This window comes from Nuphar pumila, chromosome 15 (genome assembly GCF_984573655.1).
Source record: "Nuphar pumila chromosome 15, dmNupPumi1.hap1.1, whole genome shotgun sequence".
NCBI classification, from domain to species: Eukaryota; Viridiplantae; Streptophyta; class Magnoliopsida; order Nymphaeales; family Nymphaeaceae; genus Nuphar; species Nuphar pumila.
The window spans coordinates 39,068,597-39,093,765 of record NC_143263.1 but is presented as its reverse complement, the minus strand read 5'-3'; the positions used below and the strand labels follow the sequence as shown (position 1 = coordinate 39,093,765).

At 38.1% G+C, this 25,169-nt stretch overlaps 1 pseudogene across 1 annotated transcript; it reads left to right on the top strand.

Moving 5' to 3' along the window:
• Positions 1-17,783: 17,783 nt before the first annotated feature.
• Positions 17,784-24,624, top strand: LOC149815181 (D-glycerate 3-kinase, chloroplastic-like; annotated as a pseudogene). Its single transcript, XR_016427914.1, has 8 exons — positions 17,784-17,908; positions 18,929-19,306; positions 22,368-22,372; positions 23,462-23,531; positions 23,729-23,800; positions 23,948-24,064; positions 24,185-24,251; positions 24,331-24,624. The product of XR_016427914.1 is annotated as a D-glycerate 3-kinase, chloroplastic-like (transcript).
• Positions 24,625-25,169: the final 545 nt, after the last annotated feature.

Below are 25,169 nucleotides of genomic sequence, written 5' to 3'. Positions count from 1 at the left end.
CTGTCTATGGTGGGACAGTGGGGAGCACAGGGAAGTGTAAGAATCTGAGAGCCCAGGCACTCAGATCAAAACAAGAAGGGAAGGATCTTGGACAACTCCCATCATCCGATCCTAAAAGGGATAACAACAACGCCTGGATACATCAAAATAAACATCAAGTTCTCACTTCATGTCAGGATAACTTAAAAAGATTGCCAATAAGATAAAAAATTGTAGTTAATTCAAGAATGATAAGCACATATATATATGAAAAATATTCCCTCTTTTCTACCTGAAGTATTACCTCCGACTGGGCTTAACTCCGTAGAATCAAGATTCGAATTCAAATTACTTGCAATTGACTTTCCTTCAAGGAGACTATCAATTTCATTGATATAGACGGAAAAGAATATATTCTTGATATTGCGAGAGCTATTAGCGAAAGGATATTGATAAAAGAATTTCACAAAATTAAAGAAGATTCTTGATAGATTCGGCAGTCTGATATCCTGGGATTCTTTTCTCATGATGATCTTTCTGCACTCTTTTTTTGACAGCATTGGAGCTCTCTTGGATTTTTCGGGAATTACATCATCCTTCATTTTGGAGATGTCCTAGCTTTTTCTCTCTTTATTTTTTTGAAAGGGTACGTCACAAACTCCTTCATCTCAGAGATGTTCTGATCCTTCTTTTCTCTCAGGGATTATATTGACGGTTATTGGCTCATTGGTTAGGAATCTCTTGATGATAACAGAAATTAAATACCTTTTAGGGATTGTCGGGAGGTCCATCACACTCGCCTTCATCTCGACGGTGATCTGGACTTTCCCTGGAAGGATTCGTCACAAACTCCGTCATCTTGGAGATGATCCAAATCTTCTTTGGCCCCGGGGGTCGACTCGTCTAATTCGCCTTCATCTTGACGACAGTTGAGAGATCCCTTTTGCAGATATTTAATTGCAGCTTAGGTGATTGAGGGGACATGGAGATTGAGTGGATTTTTCTGTATCACCCAGGATATTTCGACCGCTTATTTTCCAAGAATGATCTTTAAAAATATGCCCTTGACTGTGATCAATATCAATCACTTCTGGCTTTGCAACAACATTGAATTTTCTTTGTTGGCCATATCGCGGATTTATTCTTCATCCTTTTGGTTGGCCAATAAAAAGATTTTGAATTTTGAATCCTTTTCCGCAAAAGCTTTGTCACTTCGGAAGTAATACTGAAGGTATTCTGAGGTACAATTTTATGCGATAAAGATTTTGGAATCAACAACTATTTATTTTTTTTTATGGCAAATTGGCAAAATATTCTTGGAATCCTTGGTGAAGGAAATCATTTGAGATCTATATGACACATCCGTGGCTAGATTCTCCTCTCCTTTCCCTAAAGGAGAGACTCAGGCTTAACCCTTACCTGAACGGGTAACAAAAGATACTCCTCTCTTCCCTGAAGAGGAGGTGTTTGCAAAATGAACTTTCAAAGAGAAATAGAGTTTTCGTCAAAACTCCCTATTTCTAGGCTTCTTTTATAGAAAGGGGGTCGCTAACAGAGATTGAAAGGATATCATAGAGGAACGAGTCCATCACACTCTCCCTGGAAAAAGGGTCCTCGACGACGGGGGTGGCCTAATAAAAGACATTTAGGGTTACAAGGAGGACGAGCTTCCGTCGAAACTCTCCCTAGAAAAAGGGTTCCTTGTGTGACAATAAAGATTATTTTGCAAACTGTTCGTGAATCACGAGTCCCTTCAAACTCTCCCTAGAAAAAGGGGTTCAACGAACGAACAATAAAGACATGCGAAAAGAAACGAGCTCCCTCGAACTCTCCCTGGAAAAAGGGTCCCTCGCAAGAGAGATACTTGGCGATTGATTTTGATAGCTTTTGATAACTCAAAGAACTGCTTGATAACACGAATGACTAGAGGTCTTGACAAAATCGGCAACCCGAATGTCAGATTAACAGAATGGAACGACCCAAGAGTCTGATACAGATTGTTTGGTTCGCAGGTCTAAAGATTGAGCCTGAACCTCAATGTGAGAGTTATGTTGCGACCAGTATGAAGACCGAACTTTTGCAAAGTACCAATACGAGCACTGTATTTTAAAAGATTACCAGTACGAGCACTGGATTTTTTAAAGGATACCAGTACGAGCACTGGACTTTAAAAGGCTACCAGTACGAGCACTGGATTTTAAAAAGTTATCAGTACGAGCACTGAATTTTAAAAGACTACCAGTACGAGCACTGAATTTTTAAAGGATATCAGTACGAGCACTGGACTTTAAAAGGTTACCAGTACGAGCACTGGATTTTAAAAGGTTATCAGTACGAGCACTGGGTTTTTAAAAGATTACCAGTACGAGCACTGGGTTTTTAAAAGATTACCAATACGAGCACTGGGTTTTAAAGATTACCAGTACGAGCACTGGGTTTTAAAGATTACCAGTACGAGCACTGGGTTTTGAAGATTACCAGTACGAGCACTGGGTTTTAAAGATTACCAGTACGAGCACTGGGTTTTTAAAAGATTAACAGTACGAGCACTGGGTTTTTAAAAGATTACCAGTACGAGCCCTGGTTTTTAAAAGATTACCAGTACAAGCACTGGGTTTTGAAGGGTCATCAATTGGCGGTGACTTGGACGACTTGCCGGGGTCTCAGGATTTATCCCTTATCCTGAATGGGAAATTCAACGTAAATTGACGTAGATGAATGCGTGCAAATGCAAATGGATGCAACTGAGTGCACATGCGTGCAAAATGAGAGATTTATTAGATCCTGCCTGCACGCAAATTGTTTTGGATAAAAGACAACTTTAACAAGAATGCCCCAGTATATTCTGGGGAAGAGGGGTATTTTGACCAAAGAATAATTGATCATTTATTGAGGAGAATTTTTGAAGAATACAAAAGATAGGATAGAGATTTTCTAGGTATAGAATTTCTTCAGATGTCGAGCATTAATGGGGTCGGATAGTTCTACCCCGTATGCATTAATGAGACGATATGAATTACGGGGCAACGCTTCTTTCACCACGTAGGGACCTTCCCAGTTTGGTGACCATTTGCCACGTGGACGATGCTTGAGATGAGCCGTTGATCTAAGGACCAAGTCATTAACTTGGAATCTCCTTTCGATGACTGACTTGGCATATTGCCTTGCTATCCTCTGACGATAAGACTGAGCGTGTTCTGCTGCTTTGAGTCTTTTTTCATCGAGTAAATCTAACTGTACCAATCTCTGCTGCTGATACTGATCGAGTGGTAGCTCCAAAAGAGATGCGAACTTAAGGGCGGGTTTCTCAACATGAAGAGGTAACACCACCTCAGTCCCATAAACAAGTTCTGAAGGAGTTGCATTGGTTGGGGTTCAAATGGTAGTTCGATATGCCCAAAGTGCATCATGAATTTTCTCGTGCCAATCACGACCCGTCTCAACGGTTCTTTCCAAGATGCGAATCAAACTTTTGTTGGTTGCTTCTGCCTGACCATTTCCTTGTGGATAATAAGGAGCTGAAAAATGATGATGAATTCTGAATTTTGAACAAAAGATCTTCATTCTCTTATTCTTGAAATGAGTACCATTATCTGACACGATGTCGTGTGGTATACCGAAACGACAAAGAATATTCTTATGAATGAACGAGACTACATGTCGACCTTCCACTGTACGCAGAGTGACGGCTTCAACCCATTTGGTGAAATACTCTATTGCGGCAAGGAAATATTTATGACCATTAGAAGCTGAAGGAGAGATGGGTCCTACGACGTCGAAGGCCCACATAGAAAATGGCCATGGAGACACGACTGATTGCAAGTACGTGGCTGGCGCATGAATGGAAGGTGCGTGTATCTGACACTGAACACACTTCTTCGCAAAACGATAGCAGTCTTGCTGCATGGTTCTCCAATAGTATCATGCTCGAATGATTTGTTTAACAAGGGTTTGGTAGCCGACATGACCACCGCAAATACCTTCATGCGCTTCTCGTATGATTTCTTTAGCTTCTTCTTCGTCTAAGCACTTGGAATACTCAGCACTGAACCCGCGACGATAAAGAACATTGGCAAGGATAAAATAACGGGCAGACATATGCCGAATTGCTTTTTGCTCCTTCTTTGATAGTTCTGGTGGAAGCTCACCAATTTCAATAAAGTTTTTGATATCTTGATACCAAGGCTTCTTTTTCTGTTCCGCCTGGTTGACTTGCATTACCGGAACGAAGGCAGGTTGGTCAAGTCTACCGATTTCAAAGGAGCGACAGGATTCTCCATTTCTGAAAAACATAATGGAGCCCAGACTGGCCAAACCATCAGCTATTTGATTAAACTCTCTTTTGATATGGAAAAGTTGAAATTCATCGAAATTGTTGATAAGGGATAAAACAATCTTTTGGTAAGGGAGCAACTTCTGATCTTTTACCTGCCATTCAGCTTTGACTTGGCTGACGACGAGCAATGAATCGCCGAAAGCGTGTACCCTCTGAACATTGAAGTCTTACAAAATTCTCATACCTTGTATTAAAGCTTCATACTCGGCCATATTATGGGTACACTGAAAATCCAGTTTCAGAGAAAAGGGGATCATCTCTTTCTCTGGTGTGATCAGCAAGATTCCGACTCCTATGCCGGCCATGTTCTTGGATCCGTCGAAAAACAGATTCCAAACTGGGGATTGTTGAACATTACAGATCCGCTCATCGGGAAAGCTATCCTCGATTCTAACATCTTCTGCTAAAGGAAAATCTGCCAATTGGTCTGCAATTGCTTGACCTTTGATAGATTGCTGAGAAACATACCCCAGATCATACTGCATTAACAGGACTTGCCACTTAGCAATCCGTCCACTAAGAAATGGTTGTTCGAGAATATACTTGAGAGGATTAAGTTTTGAGAGAATCTTGACTTCTGATGCTAACAAGTAATGTCTCAGCTTCTGACACATCCATACCAGTGCTAGGCATGTCTTCTCTATTTGAGAATATTTCTTCTCGTAGTCAATGAAAGTCTTGCTTACATAGTAAATGGCATGTTCAACCAAACTGCCTTCTTCATATTGTGCCAAGAATCTGCCACAAGCGGCTTGGTTAACTGAAACGTATAGCAAGAGAAGCTTTCCCAATTCTGGTGGCTTTAGAACGGGCAGATTAAGAAGATATTTCTTGATACGCTCAAACGATTGCTGACACTCTGGTCCCCATTCAAATTTCACTCCTTTTCTGAGTAGATGATTGAAAGGTTCACATCTCATGGCAAGGTTGGATATGAATCTCCGAATTGATTGCATATGTCCCTGAAGACTACGCAATTCCTTAAGAGTAGTTGGAGGTGGCATGTCAATGATGGCCTTTGCTTTAGCGGGATCCATTTCTATCCCCTTTTTGCTGACCAAGAAGCCTAGCAATTTGCCTGATTCAACTCCGAAGACACACTTCTGAGGGTTGAGTCTTAGCTTATAAAGAATAAGCCGCTTGAAGACTTGACTTAAGGCATCGATATGGTCTTCTTCCTCCTTGGATTTGACCAAGATGTCATCAACGTATGCATCCATGGTCTTGTGCATCTGATCATGGAAAATGGCAGCCATTGCACGCTGATAGGTTGCCCCAGCATTTTTGAGCCCAAACGGCATGACTGTATAACAGAAAGTGCCCCATGGCGTAGTGAAGGATATTTTGGATTGGTCACGAGTGGCTAACTTGATCTGATTATATCCGGAGTATCCGTCCATGAAGGAAAACATGGCATGCCCAGCCGTGCTATCAACTAGGAGGTCAATATTTGGGAGGGGATAGTCATCCTTCGAAGTAGCTTTATTGAGATCGCGAAAGTCGATACAAATTCGCACTTTGCCATTTTTCTTGGGAACTGCAACGATATTCGCCAACCAATCCGGATAATCTATTGCTCGAATGAATCCTGCTTTAAGCAAGTCCTCAAGTCCTTCCTTGACCTGTTGCTCGATTCGAGGATCCATTTTCCTTAACTTCTGTTTGACAGGTTTCGCATCAGGCTTCAGAACGAGTCGATGTTCCACCAATTTAGGATCTAAACCGGGCATATCTTCATAAGTCCATGCGAATACTTCTTGGTGCTGCTTGAGAAAGTCAATGAGCCTTTCCTTCTCATCTGTACTTAGGCTGGTGCCGATCTTGAGAATTTTCGGACTATCTTCTGAACCAATATTGATGTCCTCAGTCGGATCCTGGACTAGGGTCGATGGTTCATCTTGTTTCTGAATCGCTGCAAATTCTGGCAACTCTGGAAGCGACAAATCGAATTCTGCCATTTCTTCTGACTGCTTTGTGACCTTACTGTCCCCTGCTCTTGCTCGGACCCGATATATCTTTGCCGGTTTCGATAGGATTGAACGATTAATGACTAACCTTTTTATCGGTTGAGAAGACATTCTGAAATTTTGAAAAGGAATAGCTTTTAGAGAAAACTCCTTTACTATGACATAAATTGCATGGGAATAAAAAAGATAAGAACAAATGAATTTTGAAGACAAATTGCAGAGGAATAAGAGAAAGATGACATCCAGATAGTCGAGAAAATTGATAACTTTATTGAAGACTTGAAATGAAATAAGGACACTTAAAATGAACTGAAATGGGACATTGTCCCTACAAACTGCAAAAATCAAATGAATGGAATAGAAAAGACAAATGGTAGAAAATTTTTAATGGATCCCTTTAATGAAGACAGTATTTTTGTGAGATCTTTTGCCCATGAATCCTAGTCCTGCCCTGCGCGGATGATGATCAGGGATCACTGGCTCTAGCCGGCCATCTCCGTTCTTGCCCAATCCTTTGAAAGGCTGATAACCATGCTTCAGTAACAGGTCAAATCCTTTCTTGGTCCTAACAAACTGCGGGAAAAGAGGATGGTCCTTGAAAGTACTGTAATCGAGACGACCTCCAATCTTAAAGAAATGTGGTCCTTGCCATTGGACCATCGCTGCGGTGTGATTTGTCTCTGATGTTGCTCCTAACTTTAGCATTTCAAGGCTTTCACTGAGAACAATTTCTTCACTTTCCCTAATGCTAGGGATATCGGCAGTATAAGTTGGCCTAGGGATCATAGGCTGAGGTAGCCTCTCTTCAGGATCTTCCCCCAAAACAGTAGTTATCATGCCACCTTTAGACCACTTGATGCACTGATGCAGAGTGGATGGCACGGCGTTGGCATTATGAATCCATGTTCTTCCCAGTAGAAGATTATACGTTGGCGGCATGGAAAAGCACTGTATGAACATAGTAGTCGATAAATATTTCCAAGAAGATCTTTCCCTTTGCTGTCTGTCCATGATTATCAAACCCATAAATGGTGATCGGGTCCGGTGTATACTCTTCTTCTTTTATACCTAGAGCCTTGGCAGTCATCTCAGGACAAATGTTGAGGCTACTGCCTCCATCTACAAGCACGTGGGGTACAGTCATTCCCCGGGTTCGCACCACAATGTACAAGGCATTGTTATGAAATGCGTGAGGTTTTGGCAAATCCTCATCTGAGAAGGTTATGAGAGCATTGGTCATGACTTGATTAACGATCTGAGCCATGTCTTCAGGTGTGGTGTCTGGCTTGACTTTGATCTTTCGCAGTAAATCGTCCAGAACTTGCTGATGCTTAGGAGAGGCACGTGCCAATTCAAGGATAGGGATATTAGAGAGGGCAGTGATTGGTCTTTGCACCGTGTCGACCTTTTCTTCTGGTTTTCTCCCTTTTTCCGAAGTAGATTTGACAAGGTTCTTGGGTAACCATGGCATTCTTTTGGCTACCTCTGGAGATATTCTAGCGAGTTCTCTCGAAACTTTCAACTTACTGAATGCTGAAACGAGGTCCATCTTTTGAGAACTAGACTGGGCCTTATGCAATACTAATACCTGATGCTGCACATTGATATCACTGCTAGGGCATGGTCGAATATGATCTTGTGGCTGAAAGGGATGATCAGATATCATTGTTGTTGAGTGCTACAAGAAAGGCTGTTTTAGAATCTCCATTTTCTCATCTTCAGCCCCTTCTACTAACAGATTTTTGTCAATATAATCTTGTATGATGTTTTTGAGAATGAAACAGTTCTCAGTATCATGTCCCACAGTTCGATGGAACTTGCAGAATCTGTCCTTCATTTTTCCCATAACCACTGGCGGGTCAGCTACCCTTGGAAGCTTAATCATATCACTGCCGAGCATATATTCTAATACTGTCTCGAGGGACTGGTCTAGAGGAGTAAACTTGCGGTTATAACTCCATCCTTCCCGCTTTGGCTTTTCTTGTGGTCTTGATCTTTGTTCGAGGGTTTGTTGTGGCTGCTTATCATATTGAATAATTGACTTGCCTTTCTGATCACTTTTGTTGGGATTTGACCCTCCTAAAGCATAACTATGATTTTTTCCATTTCCTTTGTTCTGATTCTTACTGTTATTGGCAGAGTAAGTAAAATGGGCTTTCTTCTTTGATTCTTGTTGACTGTTATTCTTTGTAAACATAAAACCCTCATAAGATCCGTTCTCCATACTCAACTCGAGCCATTCGGCTCGTTCTGTTAGTTCTATGAAGCTCTTCGATGAAGATGTAGAAATTAGTCCCCTCAGGGGTTGCGAGAAGTTGCTCAGGATCAAAGATAGTGCGTGTCTTTCTGCTATTGGCTCGCACATCTTATTGCAAGCGGATCTCCATCTATGAATGAAATCCCTAGCCTTCTCGTTTTCCTTCTGCCTCAGACTGCAGAGATGACTGAGAGTCGAGAGTGCTTCAGCATTGAATAGAAAGCGCTCAATAAATAAATTGACCACTTTGTCGAATTCTTTCAGTTCTATCGGATTAATGTGCTCTGAGTACCACTTTGCTGTGACACCTTCCAAACTGCGAGGGAAGCAGAGAAATAAGGCACGATTGTTCCTCTTGAACCTGGAACATTCTGCGAAGAATAGGGCGAGATGCGCTTTTGGATCGCCCGAACCATCAAACTTGATAAATTTCTTGGGGAGATTATCAAGATCATCATCCCCATCCAGTTCATCATAGAAGTCTTCGCTGGTGAAGACTCTTTTACCCTTGTCACGTGCTTGAAGATCTTTAACCATCTTCACCACATCTTTCTGTTGTGACTGCGTAGGGTCGTCAACAAACTGATTCTTGGATTTGTAGGCCGACCCCTGCCCTTGAGTCGACCTTTTGAATTCTTGCTTGTTTTCATACTCTTTGTCAGTATCATCTGCTGATTCTGACTCATCAGACATTTCCTCATGAAAATTCTGCTTTTTACTGGTATTCACATTCTTGGTTGCATGACCCTTTTCTTTCTGTTTGGTCTGAATTTGCTCAGTACTGGCCTCAGCTTGCTCTGCCAGCATCTTGGTCATCATCTTTTTTAACATGGCGTACATTTGGGGATCGATGCCATCATCCACCTGCTGACCCTGACCCTGACTCTGGATTGATCGAGGTGAGTCCATCTCTTCTTCTGAAGCTACTGAGTACGCGACGCCTTCAACTGATGCGACTTTCTTTCTGGATCTTGTATCAACCATCGGGTATCGCAAATGTTCTCTTGGATATTACTGATGCTCTCTGCAGGGCAGAACTGATGGTTAGGCTTCTGAAGGAAATTTGGTTCGGAGGAAAATATTTGTTGAGAATTTTGGTAGACAATTGAAATAATATCCCATTACTAGGGATTGAGTCGTCGCTGGGATTACGACAATTGCGTTGCTATTCTTTGCAAGATAAATAACTGAAAATATGCCTTGTTACCTAGGCGAGGTCGTCAAACCAATGTGAGATGTAAAATAAAGGAATTTTATTGAGAGAAAAAACATGATTTTATCAATAATACACTTGACAGAGGGGAGGGGGACAAACAATTTTCCACCACTCTAGATAATCAGAAGATACACGAGGACCAGGAAAAATAGTAAGACTGACAAAGGAATCCCAGCCATGTCTGGCAGAATGGTATGCTCCGGACCACTGATCTGATGTGAGATCGAATTCTGGCAGAACCCCGGCTAGTGGACGAATCTCTACGCGCTTCTGCCTCTGAGAGAATTGCCTGACACACCGCTCTGGATGATAGTATGCGCAGAAAAACGGGCCAAGTAGCCTGAATCGCTTGCCGTATGCATAAGTATATCTGGGAGGTGATTCCTGGCGATCAAAGTAGTCCCATACGACCTCTTCCTCCTGAAGATTGACGATCAAGAACCGGTATCGTGCAACTGGAAGGAGCTTCTCACCATTGTATTTGAAGGAACTGGCTCGGACTGGCACATGCCGGAGGAACCAAGACTGCAAGGCATAGGTGCATCCTTCGACTAGGATCGACTCTCCGAGTGCGAAACGAGTTAACCCTCGGTATAGAAAGGCGAGTGCGGCCATGGCTATTGAGAGGCGGCTGGTCTGTCAACTTCTCCATCTCCTTAGAAGCTGAACTATTCTGATATCCATGTAATTTCGTCTGTCGGGAAAGAAAGCCAATCCCACCGTGCACAGAACCATCGCATGCTGAATTCTCTCTCGAGCTGTTCTGGACAACGAACTGACTTCCACAAATGCCCCATGTTGTCTGTAGATTTCGAGCAGATCCACATATTCATTTCCATCTTCTTCAATCAGAGGCCAAGACTTGCGTCCTGTCATGCGAGCTAAAGCATCTCGGGGATCTAGACCCTTGACATTGATCAAAAACTGTTTCTCTAATGGATCTCCAGGCTGACCGACTGGCTCGGGCAATCCCATAATCTCTGAAAATTCATCTATCAGTACTGTCATCTCGCCCCACGGGAACCAGAAGGTAGAAGTGCTCAGATTCCACCGCTCTGCTAGTGCATGGATCAAGTTGCCGTTGATTGTCTGCTTTCCCACTGCGGACGCCAGTTCCAATCCACACTCGTCCAGATGGTCCGGAAACATACGAGAGAAGTTCTTGAACCATGAATAATACCACCGGGGAAAGAAGGATCCGGTGCTGAGGACTCGATGTTCGGGAAGACGTTGTCGCACCTCGTAGGAGATGTGACCGTCAGGGAAGACTGAATCAAGCTGACTGGATGCCATCGGACTGGAAGACATGGAAATTGGAATAAGACTTGGGAAAATACAGGAATTTTGAGGAAAATGCAGGCAGGAAAAAAATAAAGCAGGATCTTTGAGATCCAGAAGAAAGTGAGGATGGAAAATCACCTGGAGTTTTGAAGGAAATTAAGGGAAATTTGGAAAATCGTCCAGAGTTTGATGAAATATGAAGAAATAAATGAAAAATGAAGTATTTTGAAAAATCGTCAAAGGTTTAAAACATGGACAGTACATGGACATAGATTGGGGAATTTTGAGAAAATCGTCTAGTATTTTTAGAAAATTGGGGAAAATATGGAAAATAAAAGAAGATGACTATAACATATTCAATCACATTCTGCACAAACAAGTATGCACAAACAACATTCTCTAAAAGCTGACTCTAGATGCACAAATTTTGAAATGGTTGTGGGACCTTAATCCTAACTCTAAGGTTCAGATCATCTGTATCCAATCCAGTTATGCCTATATACTCGAGCCAAGGCTCAATGTACGTGGCATAAAATCAATTTCTCCGGTTCTAGGTTCAAGTTTTCCAACATCCTTGAGCACCTGCCGATATACGTTGGACTATGGCCCTTGGTACGTGGCAGGGGGGTTTTCACCCAAATAAGTGGCCCAGTTGTGAGGCTCTGTCCCGAACTATGGTTCTGGAAGAGAGCCCAGCAACGTGAAGACCGGGACAATATAGGTGGGGTGATTTTTGAAAAACATGAGCACATGCAATCAAACAGAAGGCTCTAATTCCTAAAGAGATAGATTTTTGAAATATTTGAAGAAGCAAGCATTGTTTTCATACAATTTCTAAATTGAGGAGTGTTGTATTAGACCTAAGTCTATGTGAGCATGAATAATTCTCCTCAATATGGTCCTACCAAACCATACCTAATCTATATGCATTCCATGTCAGCTGGGTTCAAGTCTAGGCTCCTAGGTTCACATGATATCATAAAGCAAAGCTGACATTCCATGGAAATCGATTTTGACAATTTGAACTAAGTAGAGCATTAGATTGATCAGGCAAAGACAGGTCCCATCTCGGTCGCCAAACCTGTTATCATCGCAAAATTTTTAACTTTTGCAAATCAAACTGACCTTTGAAAAAGTTTTTGAAAATAATTCACCTCCATTTTTAAAATGCAGGAAAATTCCGTAGAATGGGACTCGCCTGTCGGTACGAGGTTCAACCGTTCTTGCCACCATTAACAGGGGTAATTGAACCAAGGATCAATCTTATGCTCTACTCTATTCAACTTGTCTAAATCATATTCTAATTTCTAAATGCACATAGAATCAGGCATGTGCTATGAATTTTCAGAAAAATGCACATTTGAAAACATGATATTTGCTTTGAATGATTGAAATATAAAATGTAAATCTTGGAAAATCGTGAATTGGGATTTCAAATATACTTCTGAAAGAAATTAAAATCGATTTTGAGAAATTCTTGACATTTGGTGAAAATCAATTCTGAGAGACTTGGTTTCTATGAATTCAAACTTGGAAATTGAAATTCTAACTTAGAAAATTTGAATTTGGAACTTGGAAAATACTTGAAATATCCTTTGAAATTCAATGTCTTTGGGAAAATCGATTTTGCTATAAGACTTAGGAGATTTTGAGAAAATGAACTTCTTTGAATTGAGATTTTGAATTGGAATTGGCAAATGCATGAAATGAATGAATATGGATTTGAGGATTTGAGAAATACTTTTTGTATTTTTGAGAAATGCAGTGCATTTTGAAGTTAGCCTAAGAGTGTAGCCTGAATGTGGCTAATGTGAAGATCATAAATCTAAGTATCATTTATATTCTGACTATGGCCATAAATACAAATTCCACCAAGTTTATAAACTTCATAGAAGCTAGTGCATGTTCCATTCGTGTAGACCATGGTGAATTTGCAAAAATATGCATGAATCATCATCCATCACATATTAAAATTATAAAAATAAGCTATATGCAATGCAACCTAAGCTAAGCAGGAAATGTAAATTCTTATTCCAAAGTTTAATTACAAATTACATCACTATTGAAATTTAAATACATGGAAAAAAAAGTCTTCAATGTACCTGCAAAACTAGAAAACTTGGTTAATGAAAATATGTTGGCTTTTCTAGATTTATCCAACAATATCAGGAAATTGTTGGATTTTGCTAGATATAAGCCTTTTTGCCATGGTTCCCTTAAATCAAAATGATAAAGTATGAAATAAAATTGAATAAATAAGGAAAATAAAATATGAAATTTCGAAATTGGGGTCCAAATGACCAAAATACCCCTAATAACAAGACTATGGCCTTGAAATTAGGGTTTTTAGAAAGATATTTTGATAAAATGCAAGTTTTGAAATTTGAATGTAATAAACTAAGCTAAATATGATGTGACATGCTTAAAAATATGAAAATTAGGGTTAGGGATTTCGAAATTTAGGTCAAATGACCAAATTTCCCCCGATAGCAAGACTATGGCCTTGAAATCAGGGTTTTTAGAAAGATATTTTGGTAAAAATTTAGGTTTTATGCACTAAATGAAATCAAATGAGCACAAAATTAAACCTAAAGCATCCTAATATGATTATGAACATGATTAAACCCTAAAAATATATGCCTATACACGAAAATCCAACAATATCACAAAAACTGTGATTTTAGCAGTGTTTTTTGATCTTTCAGGAACCCGATTTTGCAATTTGCTCAATTCAGCCATCAAATGGATTCCAAAATCCATAAAAATTGGTACCTGCACTTGTTATAACCCTAATATCGAATTGGAATTATAAAAATAAATTTTTTTGACATTAAATTAATCCGAAAATTACATTAAACCCTAAAAATATGCTATTTTTGACCTAATTCTCCAACCAGTATCAGTCCAAGACCTGAACCAGGGGTCAAATCTCCATGTAAATTTATGAAATTTTACAGAGACTAACTAGAAATAAAAACAGAGATTTACCAATTTACAGATTGGAAAAATCATCTCCGGTTAGGGAGAAACCCTTCCGGCAATCTGAGCTAAAATATATCACTCTTAACAGGGATTAAAACAGCTATTCCAGATTGAAAATACAGACATAAATAACAATTCTAAACAAAAATCTCTGAAATTTTAGTGATGAATAGTAGACAAAAAAATAACAATACTCACTTTTTACAGATCTAAAATCGGATCTGTGGTTTGGGATTTATGACTAACACAAGTCTGATTAGGGTTTTGGTAAACCCTAACGAGTTTTAAATTTAAAAACCGATTCTCTAAATAGGTAAAAATACTAAACAGTGATCAAAAAATCTGAAAATTTCACAGCAGACAGATCTACTCAATGTGAATCCATAGCACTTTACAGATCTAAAATCGGATATAAGATGAGATAAATATCATCACAGCAAGTTATCTTCTTGATTTTAACCATGATTTTAAAGCTTTAAAAACCCGATTTGATGTCTGATTTTTTTGACAAAGTTCCCGAGATCCAAAACCTCTGATTTTTCTACAGTAACTCAATAACTCATGAATGCATCACATATAAAAAAATCAGAAATAAACAATGAGTGCTTCAATCCGAAATAACATCATCTTTACTGTTCTAAACCTAGAACACACAGAAATTTAAGAAACTTGAAAAACCATGCATTAACTAATGTAAATAAATAAAATAAACCATAAAATAGTAAATAAAACTTGTTTCTATGCTATAGAACGTAAAACAAACATGAATAAACCATGAAAATAAATTAAAAACAGGGAATCAATGGCTGGAATTTGATATCACCTTTAAAACATAGATTTAACCCATTAAAAAGGGTAAATCATATATTTTATTGGTTAATAATGCAAAGAATCATGTTAAAATCAATTCTAAGGGATTAAAATCCCTGTAAATCATCCAAAACAGGGTTAGATCACCTTTTTGGACCGTTCTTGCTGATTCTTGAGGTGAAACCATGGTTGATCTTTCATAAGGAGGGGTGTCCAAGCCTAAATTTAGGTTTAAAGCATTAAAAAGCATTAAATAAAATAAGAAAAGTGAAGAAGTTCATACCTTGGAGTTGCAGCAATGGAGGAAGGGCTGGAGAGGAGAGAGAAGCTCCAAGAATCCAATAAGAGAGAGATGGGGAAAATCGACCCCCTATGGCCTTCTATTTATAAAAAAATTTTAGGTTAAAAACCAAATGTTTTAAAAAAATTGGACTCTTCTAAAAGGGGGCGATTTTTGGGTGGAAAGACCTAACTACCCCTAGCCTAAATTATCTAAACTAATGCCTAATTAACCCCTAGACTTTCCTAAAAAATCCCCAAATGTAATGCCACTTGGCATTTTCTACATTTGGCTTTTTAAAACACCTTAAAAAACCTTTAAAAACACTAGTTTTAAAAACTAACTTTCAAAATGAGTTTTTCAAAATGGTTTTGACTCTTCTAAACCTCTAACACTAACCAAGACATCAACTAACCCTAGTCTAGCCCTGACTTACTCGAATATGGCGCCACCCCGAGTGGGCCCTACTTGAGTTTTTCAAAAAGTGATTTTAAAACTTGAAATTGAAGGAGTTTTCAAAAGATTTTCAAAAGTAAACTTAAAATTAGGATTTTTGAAATGGCATAAGGTCCTAACTGAGTTAGAATTCCTCTGGATATGGTGCCAACTGAGTGGGCCCACATCGAATTTTGAACATTTTTGAAATAAACACTGAAAATGGCTTTGAAAAGGGGTTAAAATCAGTATTTGAAATTCAAGATCTTTGAAAATAGGGTCTCAAGCAAACTGGAACTCCGGGTTAGAGTCCTGAACTCTTAGGACTCTGAGATTTTAGATTTTAAAAGCCAAATTAAAGAATTTTCAAAAGATTTTATCAAGAAATGATGAAATAAGTCAGAAAACACAGTCAGGGTTAGACTCCTAACTCGACCGAACTCTAAAATAGAGTCCTGAACTAACTGGACTCTGTAAAATGACCTAAATTTTGAAAATAATCGAAAAAGACTAAAAATGGAAGTAAAACAGACTTAAAAACAGACTCCTGACTGGATTAGGACTCTGAGACAGAGTCCTAATCAGACTGAAACTTTCAAAAATTTGAGAAATTTGATGAATAGAGGAATTCAGAAGCGACACCACCTCAATGGGTCTCATCTGTGAATTGAAATCGATTAAAATTTGAATTTGAAATGAATCCAGATTGTTTCCTTGAGAAAATATTTCGAAATATAAAGTCCTGGGGTTGGAAAATGACAGAGTATTGAATAAAAACCCAGGTTTTGAAATTGATTTTGAAATAAAGCTTTAAAATTCAAATCTGGATTGAATGTTTTGAAAACAGGAGTGTTGGATCTCGAAAATGAGATGGGATGACATGCAATGCTATGTAATGACATGTAATGCTATGCAGAATACATGCAATGATATGCAATGATCTGTAATGACTTATGAAATGGAAGTACTGGATGAGGGTGAAAATTTGGGGTGTTTACACCTGGTTAACATTGATCTTGTCCAGACTCTACCCGTATAGTTAGGGGTGTAACTGGGTTGTGTATACCCGACCCAACCTGATGTCCCGAACGGATTATACCTGACCCAAACTGATTAATTCATTTTTTGGCAAATACTTACCATTGTTCTCTCATGAAAATTGTAGAGCTGAAGTGAATCTCAGAATAATACTCAAGAACTCATTGAATTCGATACATTTTGAATATGATATGATTGGTTAGCATGAAAATATTCTTTTTATATTCAAATTTTGACATAAATTTTTTGAAAGTAAAAAATTGGGAATAGTTAATAAGCATTAGATTTGTTAGCCTATAATTTTAATAAATATTTGGTGCCATTAATTTATTGTACTTTTTTATTGACGAGTAATTAGGTCTAGAATACCAATTATATCAATACCCGGACTCATTACGACCCAAACTGATAATACCCGAACCCGTTAACCCATATGGGTCTACTTTTTTCAGCCATACCGAGATCTGAACCCGACCCGAATCAAATTGGGTCTATTAAAGACCCTTGAACATGTTAACCCATAAGGGTCCATAGTTTCTAGGTGTACCCAAACCCGAACCCGAACTTGAATGAGATTGGATTGGGTTTCAGTCTTGCTTTTAGAACCGATTCAGAGACCCGACCCGGTTATACCCCGACGTATAGTTCGTTTGAAATAGGGAAAATTTCATTTGAATCCCCCACCGTTTATTTGGTATGCCAAAAGCAGCTCATGTTTTATGAAAAGAAATTTCAAGACCCATCATTTTACTGAAACTGTGAATTAGAGACCTCAGTTGTAAGATTGAGAAGTGAGATGAGTCGCTCGTGGCTGGGTCATGTTTGGCTTGCAAAGAGCTTGATCTAACTGGCTTGGCAAGCTGAACATGGACAGTAGGTTATCGACTGGGCTCAACTAGCATAGGCTCATTGAAGTGTTTCTCTTGCAAGCAATAGACCTAGAGTTTAATTCATGTGGCTTCTAGCTTTGAAACAATGTATTTATTTGGTAAAGGAGTCCATTTTAGTTCAGCTTAATAGGATTTTTTTTTTTTAAATGAGCGAACTTGAACTTAAAATGTCTTTTTAGAAACATGGAGCACTTTTTTGAAATGTCATGGAAAAAATGTCTGTAAATGAAATTTCCCCTTGAAAATATCCGATGGCCTACACCGATCGACTGGGCACATTCTCTCTCTCTCTCTCTCTCTCATGGCGTTGAGCGTCCTCTGCCATCACTACCTTCTTCCTCGCCTCCCTTATGAAGGGACTCCCTCCTCTTGCTCCTTTTCTTCATCCAAGCAATTGGTCTTCTCTCCCTCTTCCTCTCCTCTCCACTACCATCATGGTAACCCAAATTCCTCTATCAATAGCACCTGTTTCTTCATTATGTTGCTTTCTAGTTATTCACATTTTTCCAATCACCAGTTCACCAATCATACCACGGCATCGAGTAGGATAGCGTGATTCATTTCGATATTGTTGGTAGTTAATTAATTCCGTGTCTGTTGCTCAGTTTCCATGTTTAGTTTCTATCTTTGGATTAGTTCCAAATTGTTTGGTTATGTATATATATTAAGTGGGGCATAGGCAGACACCTAGCAGTTCACTAAAACAATTCATAAATATAGAAAATTGCATGAGTCGGCCAGATGGATCATGATTTTCAATAGCAACTTGTGCTAACTTGCAATTTACAGCATTGCATGTTTTGGACACCCGCCACACTTTCAGATCTAGGGGACTGGGAAAAATTGTATACTTGTTAACCAGTTCTGGCATACTGCGTCCTCCATGATGTAATTAAGCAACCGAACATCTTTGCATAATAAATTTCCAAGTTGGTGTGTTATTCTGGTACACCCTTTTTGTTTTTCTTTTTATTTCCTTCGTGTAGAACAAGCGTAGAATTTTGAAAATGCGGTTGTTGGTTTTAATCTTCAAAAGGCTATGTTCTTCTGCAATCTGCAGATGGTCACTTTGTTGTTGAAAAAGTGACTTGAATGACGAAACATGATGCTTTTTGTGCGAAAAAAAAATAGGTGTTTCTGTAGATGGTTATTGTTTCTGTATGGTTTTCCCCTTCAATGTTCTTGCTTGCTACATGTGAAATTGTTTTTTTTAAGTTTATTCGTCACCTCTTTCCTTGGTTTTGAAAAATCTTGATGGTTGGTGATGTCCTATATCAGTGAAATTTTGTGTTACTGTAGTCTTTTGATTGAACGCAAAGACTGTGCTTGATGCATTTGCAGACATCTTCTCTTATCTTGAATCTGAAATTTAAACTTCAGGTTCTGCATTAGAATATTTGAAATGGGGTTCCTGTTTAAGATTCCTTTTGCTTTCATTTATGCTCATCAGTTCATAGGCCTGTTTGGATGCAGGACACTCTTTATATTACAACCATTCTAGTAGAACTCATAGACGGGGGCCAACACTTCTGTATTCAGCATTCCCAACATCACCAGCAATGGTTGCCTCTGTTCAAGACCTTTTTGATTTCATATGCTCAGGCCCATTGATGAGCAAGTTGGGCCTCACCTCAGAGATAGTGGCCGAAACCATAGACATATGGTTGGAATATGTGATTCAGCTGTGCAGATTGTTTGGCATGAACGAGCTGGACTTGTCCATTTATGAGAAGACCAGGATATATCACTTCTACGTACCAGTGTTTGTTTGGTGCCAAAAGGAGTTATTGCATCACAAATCTAAGTTCAAAGATGGAGATCAAGTCCCTCCTTTGGTGGTATGCTTCTTTTGACAGCTCTGGTTAGAAATGCTCTGCTGAACTATGTTTCATGCATAGGTTTTTTCTGATAAAGCAGTATGTCATATACAAAGGTGGCAACCCTTGTTAATGTGTATGTATGTGAGATGGACAACACTTAAGGAGGGATGAAAAGGGAAGGTGCTGGCTACATTGTTTCCTTATCTATGTTTTTGTATACCATGAGTTGGAAGTTTTTCCATCTAAATGCTGTACTGTTTCAGAATGTCATGGCATCTGTAACGAGCAACGCTGCTCTATAAAACAAACTATGTTATACATGTATTAGCAAATTACTTGATTACACGAGTTATTTTAGGAATTTACTCATAATTTCTATTTCCAGATTTTAGTTTTAGTTGATTATAAAAGTCACTTGATGAAGCAATAATAACTACGTGATTCATGGAAGTATACCATAGCACAAAATTGTTAGTTTACCTGTATTGATGCAGGGGAAATACTATACAGCAACAAAAATGACAAAATGGAAAACTAGCTCAAACATGTGCTACCAAAAAGACTAGACTTTGGTTAAGCTTCAATTCAGTTTGTTTCATTCATCATCTAAGAAGCTCACCACCTGCACAATAACACCATCAATCTAATTTGCTGGTTTACTTTTATATTTGTCCAACAACTATGAATTAATTCGATGGATCATGAGTTCATGACATAAGTTTTGTCAAAGTTTCCTGTATTTCTTAGTTTCCTTCTCTGCAGAAAATAATGTGATTCTTTTCTCAGGGCATGTTTGATGCAGACATGAAGTTGAATTTTATGGAAATGAAAAGTTCTAGGAAATACTTTTTTACTTATTGGTTTATTCTTGGCTATCTACTTTCTAAGGGATTGCCTACTTCAAGACAATGGTAAAAAGAAGCTTCCACACATTCTTGAAACCTGCTTCCCTGGAAACCACTTAAGAGTTGGAAATTCAGCACTTCTGAGGCTTGTTTTCCATTTTATGGGGAGCACACTTCCAATTACATGAGATTTTTAAAAACAAATTCGTATTTCCATTAACGCATTGTGATTCGGTAGCTAAAACAAATCAAATGCATACTGTGTCAGGCAACCTATCAGCATTTGTTTTCCTTGTAGTAATTTTGCTTTCACCTGATGTTCATGATATGCAAGCTAGGAGATGCCCCCATAAGATTTGAACTTGAGACCCTCAATTATGGCAGTTTGACTTTACCATCCAGTCATCTCTCAACCCTTCAACATGATGCTTCATATTGGAACTTTTTGCATTTCCATACAACTATGCACATGCACACACACACACACAGCTTTATTCTTTCCTATAGTATTTGTTTATTTATCACAATGTCCTTTGTTCCTTTCTGCATAAATTTTCAAATTGTATAACTTGTACTTTGGTGAAAACATGGATTCTAATGTAATAGCAGTGCATTTAGTGCTTAAAATTATCACCTTGTTGTGGATTTTTATGATATTATTTACTGTTTTTCTTGTTTTTTAGTATCAGACTCAGTTTCTTTCCCTTTTTATAGTAAGCAAATTGTCTCATTACAGATGAGAAAGTGATCCACAATTTTGTCCATTAACTTCCTCTAGAAAAAATCGAATCTTATCAGGAATTATTTCATTTTCTCTAATGAAAGACTGTCGGGTCACATGTTAATACATCACAAGGTTTTGGGGCAAAAAGAACTGAATGTGAACATCCATACTGAAACTGAAACCTAATGCTGCTTGAAACATAAGCATGGGACCAAATTGAAGAACCCACAGGGATCCTGTCATCCATCTTCCTCCCATGACAAGTTTCCTTTCTTTTTTTATTATTAACTCCAAATTTATTTTTCCATTTCTCCTTAAAAAGATCTGAATGTAAGTAACTTTATAATCTCAAATCCATTAGGCTACCATATAGACTGGCTTTCATCACTTCATGAATTGTTTTCTTTTTGAGCATTAGTAGAACCTTTTGTTTTTTTCTCTCCTTTGAATTTGAGACTAAATAGCTTTTCTATTTTTCGATGGTCAACTAGGGTTTGCTGCCAATGGGATTGAAGCCCAAGATCCCTTGGTTAAGATAGTGCAGCTCTAATTAGTCCATCTATCTTCATGTTCCTTGAAAATTGACTGTTTTTCTATCCCTTTTCTTCAACTGCCAATTAATGCTGGAACTAATTGGAGGTATGTGGTGTTCCTGTATTTTGGTTTTAAGATAAACTGCAAATCCTAATCCTATTCCTCCTTGCTAGCCATTTAAGCAGTACGAGATGTAGCAAACCATGTATGCAAATCCATAAAACCTGAATCTACTACTTGCACTCCCTTTACATTTTGAGGCTATATATTTTTTCGTCAGGATTTACATTAGAGAGAGCGAGATTTTTTTTTGTTTCCCTATATTACACTTGGCCAGGAGGCAATTTTGCATTGCATCCTCTGGGAAAATTGCATCCAAAAGTAGAAACAAAATTTCCTAGAATTTTTTTCTGTTCATGGTTTTTGTGACCTTTTTATCTGATGGAACTGAGTGAAATTGAATTTTTTGTTGCTTATCTGTATTAGTCCCTGCATCTGGGACTGAAGTGTTTTGGTATGTATACTGATTAACTACATCCTCATATCTTTCCAGATCTGCTCGTATTCAACAATATCATCTTTGTGATATTCTTTAATTAGTCTGAAACATGTGAATTATTATGCTACCTTATGAAATACTGGAGTATTTCTATTCAAGTTTTTTTTTTCTCCTGCAGATTGGAATTAGTGCTCCTCAAGGCAGTGGTAAGACCACTCTTGTGTACGCTCTTGACTATCTTTTCCCAATCACCGGAAGGCAATATCTCTGAACTTTGGACCTTTTTTCCTTTGAATTTCTTTTGGAATGTTATTTTCAAAAACTGTATCTTACTGTTCAAATATGTCTTCCTTTGTAGAAATTCTGCAACATTGTCAATTGATAACTTTTATTTGAAAGCTGAGGATCAAGTATGCAAATGAATTTGAATTGTCCATATCATTCAAATGAAAAGCATTTTCCTTTATTCATGAGAATATGTTCTAACAACATGCACCAACTTCAGGCAAAACTTCATAATGAAAATCCTGGGAACTCTCTCTTGGAGGTATGGTCAGGGTCTGTTTGGAAGTTAACAAAGAATGCTTTCATAAGAAGATTCTGCTTTCATAAGAAGATTCTAATACGTTATACAATTTGATTTGATTTACTTTTCTTTTATGCATTGTTAGCTGAGAGGAAATGCCGGAAGCCATGACTTGCTTTTCTCTGTTGACACATTGAATGCTTTATGCAATTTAACTAAAGCAGGTACTTCTGAGAACTTCTTTTCCATCCTTCATAGGTATTTGATGTTCTTCACAGAAACATCAACTAGTTATTGAGCTTTAATAAAACAAAATGTTTTCCTTGGACTTTTTTATTATTGTCTATTCTTGATAATTCACCATAATGAAAAATGAGAAACTGCCTATATTTTCATAATCTTCTCTTTTAAACATAATACTCGTACAAAAAAACTTGGATAAGAATAATATCCTTTTTGGTGCCACATTTATTAATCAGTTTTTGCATACTCAGGTCAAAAGATGAAACTGACACGTTATGACAAAGTAAGCCAATTTCATGGCAAAAATGTATAAGATGCTAATAATTATTTGATTCTTCTGATTCAAAATTCAGTGCTAAAAGTTTCTTTAATATAGTCTGCTTCTATGTCACAGGGATTCGGCTAGCAGGGTGACGCACCAACGTCGACGCGATGCGGGTGCGGCACCGGGTGCGGTCAACGCACCCTGGGTCATTTTGGTCCAATTTTCGGACTTAAAAAAAAAAATTGCCAAGAAATTTTTTTTTGCCCTATATGTCACAGGGATTCTCCAACTAGGTGCCGCACCCGCACCCAATGCGGTCAACCTGACCCTGGGTGCAGTCAATGCACCCAGGGTCATTTATGTCCAACTTTTGGACTTTATATATATATATATATATATATATATATATATATATATATATATATATATATATATATATATATATATATATATATATTTTATATTTTTGCCGCACCCTCGCACCCGGGTTTTTTGAAAGTGCCGCACCCCCGCACCCGCACCCATGTGACATAGGTCTGCTTATGGTGGGAGAGGAGATAGAGCTGATGTATCTACTTAGCCTGAAGTTGAATCGCCATTGGCGGTATGAAATATTTAATGGCTTTTGTTTATAAGGAATAGGTTAAACTTACCTGCGTTCCATAGTTGGGCACACTTGATTTGTGGTGAGCTCTTATCAAGATGAACTTATATTCATTATATGTTTGATTAATAGCTCTAAAATGTATCTAACATTATAATAATAATTGTCAACAAATGTACTGCATTTTGGATCTCTAGGTTGTTTTGTTTGAAGGTTGGATGCTTGGCTTTAAGCCCCTATCTTCTGATGTCAAAGCAGTTGATCCACAGGTTAGCATGCAAACATATACTAAACTCAGGCAATTTGAAGATATTTTATGAAATACTAATCAGTTCATTGTCTTCCATTCTATTAAGTTTTTGTTATTTACTCGATGAGAACCTATTGAATGATGGTGCTTGCTCTTATTTCTCCAGCTTGAGGTGGTTAATGGAAACCTTGAAGCTTATTATGATGCATGGGATAAGTTCATAAAGCCATGGATAGTTATTAAGATAAAGAATCCAGAATGTGTATACAAATGGCGTTTGGAGGTTCAAAACTCTAAAACTTGTACAATGGCGCTGTCTATTTTTTTAACTTTTTAATCTTTGTTAGTATTATTTACAAAGAATCATTTTCCTTGGACTGACTCATTATGCCTCAAATTGCAGGCAGAGATTGCCATGAGGGCGGACGTCAAGCCTGGGATGTCAGACCAGGAGGTGCAGTGATTCCTTTAGAACTTCCATAATGCTCCTAGTTGTGTTATGATTCTGAAAATTCACAATTTGCAGATTTTGGACTTTGTTTCATGCTACATGCTACATGCCCACATACAAAGCATACCTGCCAACTCTCTATTCAGAGGGCCCACGAGGTGTAGATAAAGACCATCTTCTCGTTGTTGAAATTGATGTAGGAACCCTATTGGTTAGCAATGATCAAGTTGGCCATGCTACAGTTTGGTTCACCAGCCATTGTTTTCCCCCAGAAGACCTAAGATTGTAAGAGAGGAATTTTGTGGAATAAATTCATGTATATATAAAATTATAAGCGAAAAGCATTTGTTAGCAATTTTTTCTTGTGGTCAATTATGAAGTGTTCGGTAATAAATCTTCGTCAATCTCTGATAATGTATAATCTCAATCTCTTTGATTCATATGGTACACACTTGGATTTCCTGCATTATATACTCTTATGTCACCTGGGTACAGGTGCGGGTACGGTAATTCCAACAAAAAAATGTGGGTATGGGACAGGGCTATTATATATATATATATTAAATATCATATAAATACAAAATAAACTGAATATAATCTAAATATATATGTTATATCTAAAATATATATTATATACTGAAAATATAAAATTCTAAACTGAAAATATAATTATAAATTTAAATTGAATGTATGGAGGGTAAAATGGTGTATCCCTGTTGACACGGGCAAAAATGGAGTGTCCGTGTGACATAGATATACTCCTATATCATCATCTCTCTCAAATGTTTGGTTTTTAACAGTTCCTCACCTTTAATTGGAACATATGAGAGAGGGCCTGTACGTCTGCAAACGTGTGCATGCATGTGAATTTGATAATTGGTTGTCATTGCCCATGCCTGCAGCATGTTTCTTCTACAGTAATAAGTCCATAAGCGAA